Here is a 4,744-nt window from a genome sequence, read left to right on the forward strand (position 1 = left end):
GAGTACTGTGTGCAGTTGTGGTCCTGTTATAGGAAGGATATTATTAAGCTGGAGAACGTTCAGAAAAGATTTACCAAGATGTTTTGAGGAAGGGTCACTTTACCCAAAACATTAACTCTCTCCACAGATGCTGCCAGACCTGCTGAGCTCTTCCAGAAATTTCTGTTTATCTTTCTGATTTACAGCATCTGCAGTTCTTCTGATTTGTATTTACCATGATTTTGCTGGGAATGGAGGATTTGAGTTATAAGGAGAGGCTGCATAGTTTGTGACTTTTCTCACTGGAGCGTTGGAGGGTTGAGGCTTGTCCTTAGAGGTTTAAAATACTGTGAGGGTTATAGATAAGGTGTTTTGGAGGTGTCTTTCCCCTATGGTGGGGGAATTGAAAGACGAGGACGCATATTTTTAAGGTGAGAGGAGAAAGATTTTTTTAAAAAAGAGGGACAGTTGTTTTACAGAGTGGCTCGTGTTAAGTACACTTTTAGAGGAAATGGTGGATGCCGGAACAATGGGAAAGTTTAAAAGACACTTGGATAAGTACATTTTTAAAAAATGTTTGGAGGTATGTGGGCCAATTGCAGGCAGGTGGGGCTAGTTCAGTTTGGCATTGTGGTTGGCATGGTCTATTTCCATGCTGAATAACTCTGACTTAACTATGAGACCAATCACCACAGCCCCAGGACATTATTGCACATGCAAGTAGGACACTACCGCTGTGTCACAAGAGCACTTTCAATTTACTGATTACCAAGGGGATGAAAGATTACCAGGGGTCTGCAAGAATGTAGAATTAGAATTAAAGTCAGTTCAGCCGTGATCTTATTGCATGGCAAAGCGGGCTTGAAGGGGTGAGTAGCCTGCTCTTGTTGCTATATTCTCATTCCATCTATCATAAGATCAGACCTGGGAATGTTTACTGATCAGTGCACATACACAAATACACTTGGATAACATTCAGATAGGGGGCTGCTAAACAGAAAGTAATAGGTCACACTAATACCATGCATTGATCATGTCTAATAAGAAAATCTAATCTCTCATTGACATTCAATGGCATTACAATGCTGGACCTCACACCATTAGCGTACCATGGATACAGTTGATCAGAAACTGAACTGGACCAGCTATATTAATACTATGACAGGTGAAAATTGAATAACTCACTTGCCTGTACATATCCTGTTATACAAACATATACATTTGGAGCAGAAGTAGGCCACTTGTCCCTTGAGCTCCACCATTCAAATAAGATCATGGCTCATATGATTTTTCCATATTCTTGCCTACCCTGATAATCTTTCACTTTCTTGCTTGTCAATTATTTACAATATAAATAAAATGTTTGATTTACCTCCCCCATTAAAACTATTCAAGACACTGCTTCCACTGAATTTTGAGGACTTAACTTTCCAAGACTCATAACCCAATATGAGGATCAAGGCTATCCTCTTAATATATTTTGATGGGGTTTGGTCTGGTCCATAACAAAAGCCAAGTTGAATCTTGATCCCTTAGAGGATGAGACTGGAGAATTAAAATGGATATCGAGGAAATAGCAGAGCAGTTACTTAAGTATTTTGCATCAATCTTTGTTAGATGATCGTATTAGCAATCCAAACTACTAAATAATCAAGTGGCCCAAGTTGAGGTGGAACTAAACACGATCTCTATTACTAGATGAAGAAGTACAAGGTAACAAATGGAAGAATCCTTAAATTTGGGGAAGATGCCAGAAGATTGGATAATTGTCAATATATTCCAAAAGGGAGGTGACTAAAAAATAGGTAATTAAAAAAGTTAGTATAACATTTGTCAATGAGAAAATTCATAAATAATGTAATAGAAAATCATTAAAAAAAATAATAAAATTAAGCAAAATCAGCCAGACTTTTTGAGGGGGATTTCATACCTGATAAACTAATTAAAAGTACTTTGAGGGCCTAACAAGCAGGATGGCTAAAGGGGACCAGACAGTACATTTGGATTTCCAAAAAGGCTTTCAATTAGATACCACATGTGTTGCTACTTATTAAGATGATGGGCCATGGTGTTGGAGGAAGTATGTTAAAATGGATAGTGGATTGACTAACTGAAACAAGATGTAATTGAGATAGAGGGGTCATTTTCAGAATGGCAACCTGTACCCAATGGAGTGCCACAGGAATTGGTTCTGTGGGCACAATTATTTACAATGTAAATTGTATGTTTGATGGAAATGTATGCACCATGCAAAGTTTGCAGGTAGGGAAAGCAAGTAAGAGGGTGACATAAGGAATCCACAGAGGGATATGGATAGTTTAAGTGAATGAGCAGAAACTAGGTAAATGGGATATGATATGGGGAAAAATGACGTTCTGCAGTTTGAAGGAAAACTGAAGAGCTGAATATGATTTAAATGGGCAGGGGGTGGAGGGAAGACTCCAGAAAGCAGCAGCCCAAGGAGATTTGGTTGGTCCTTGTTCATTAATCAGGTAATTGGGAAGGCAAATGAGCTGTTGGCTTTTACTTTAAAAGGAATGGAGTGTAAAAATATGTAGGTCTTCCTAATACTACACAAGGCACTAGTTAAACCATGCATACTGTAAACAGTTTTTAGCACCTTACCTAAGATATGTGCTCACTGGAAGCAGTCCACAGAATGTTCACTAGGTTGATTAGGTATAAAAGATTTTGTTTGTACTTATTGAGTTTGGAAGAATGAGAGGAAATATTTTTTGAAACATGCATGATTCAAACTTGCTGTCCTTCAAACCACTACTGTGGTTAGTCGTGTAGACTTGTTGACTCCCTGAAAGGAGCTCCAAGACTTTGACCCAGTGACTGTGAAGAAATGGCTTATTGTTCCCAGTCAGAATACTGTGCGACTCAGGCTCAAACATAACAGTAGAGACAGAAGAGTTGTTTCCTGATGTTTGAGAGACTGCGAGTAGACTCCATAATGTTAGAAGAAGCGATTGCCCATTTTAGATTGAAATGAGGTGAAATTCTGTGTCAGAGGATGGTAAATCTGTGGAATGCTTTGCTGCAGAGGGCTGTAGAGTTTAGCTTATTAGGGAAATTCTCGGCTGAGAGAGGCAGATGTTAAATCAGTGAGGGAATCAAGGGTTATACGTATATATAATAAAGCAAAATCAAGGATTATCAGATCAGCCATGATCTCATTGAATGACGGAGCAGATTTGCTGGACTGAATGAATTAGTTCTGCACCTATATCTTATGGACTTGTAGTCTCAAAAGGCACATTAAGATGTCTGATTGAAAACTGTTCACTTGCCTGAATGAGGCAACTGCAACATTTCAAAAAAGCATAACTTCATCCAAGACAATGCAACCTGCTTGATCTCCACTCTATCTCAGAGATAGTGAGGACTGCAGATGCTGGAGAGTCAGAGTCGATAAAATGTGGCGCTGGAAAAGGCACAGCAGGTCAAGCAACATCTGATAAGCAAGAGAGTTGATGAGGCCTGTGAAGATAGCTTTGGCAAATAGAATTAAGGAGAATCCAAAGGGTTTTTACAAATATGTTAAGGACAAAAGGGTAACTAGGGAGAAAATAGGGTCCCTCAAAGATCAGCAGGGCGGCCTTTGTGTGGAGCCACAGAAAATGGTGGAGATACTAAATGAATATTTTGCATCAGTATTTACTGTGGGAAAGGATATGGAAGATATAGGCTGGAGGGAAATAGATGGTGACATCTTGCAAAATGTCCAGATTACAGAGGAGGTAGTGCTGGATGTCTTAAAACGGTTAAAAGTTGGTAAATCCCCAGGACCTGATCAGGTGTACCCGAGAACTCTGTGGGAAGCTAGAGAAGTGATTGCTGGGCCTCTTGCTGAGATATTTGTATCATCGATAGTCACAGGTGAGGTGCCGGAAGACTGGAGGTTGGCAAATATGGTGCCACAGTTTAAGAAGGGCGGTAAAGACAAGCCAGGAAACTATAGACCGGTGAGCCTGACCTCGGTGGTGGGCAAGTTGTTGGAGGGAATCCTGAGGGACAGGATATACATGTATTTGGAAAGGAAAGGACTGATTCAGGATACTCAACATGGCTTTACTCAATCATGACTGATTCAGGATACTCAACAAGGAAAGGACTGATTCAGGATACTCAACATGCGTGGGAAATCATGTCTCACAAACTTGATTGAGTTTTTTGAAGAAGTAACAAAGAGGATTGATGAGGGCAGAGCAGTAGATGTGATCTAAAGGGACTTCAGTAAGGTGTTCGACAAGGTTCCCCATGGGAGACTGATAGCAAGGTTAGATCTCATGGAATACAGGGAGAACTAGCCATTGGATACACAACTGGCTCAAAGGTAGAAGACAGAGGGTGGTGGTGGAGGGTTGTTTATCACTGGTCACAGGCCTGGAGTGCCACAAGGTTTGGTGCTGGGCCCTCTACTTTTTGTCACTTACGTAAATGATTTGGATGCAAGCATAAGAGGTACAGTTAGCAAGTTTGCAGATGACACCAAAATTGGAGGTGTAGTGGACAGTAAAGAGGGTTATCTCAAATTACAACAGGATCTGGACCAGATGGGCCAATGGGCTGAGAAGTGGCAGATGGAGTTTAATTCAGATAAATGCGAGGTGTTGCATTTTGGTAAAGCGAATCTTGGCAGGACTTATACACTTAATGGTGATGTCCTAGGGAGTGTTGCTGAACAAAGAGTCCTTGGAGTGCAGGTTCATAGCTCCTTGAAAGTGGAGTCGCAGGTAGATAGGATAGTGAAGAAGGC

The sequence above is a fragment of the Chiloscyllium plagiosum genome, chromosome 5 (assembly GCF_004010195.1).
Source record: "Chiloscyllium plagiosum isolate BGI_BamShark_2017 chromosome 5, ASM401019v2, whole genome shotgun sequence".
Classification (NCBI taxonomy): domain Eukaryota; kingdom Metazoa; phylum Chordata; class Chondrichthyes; order Orectolobiformes; family Hemiscylliidae; genus Chiloscyllium; species Chiloscyllium plagiosum.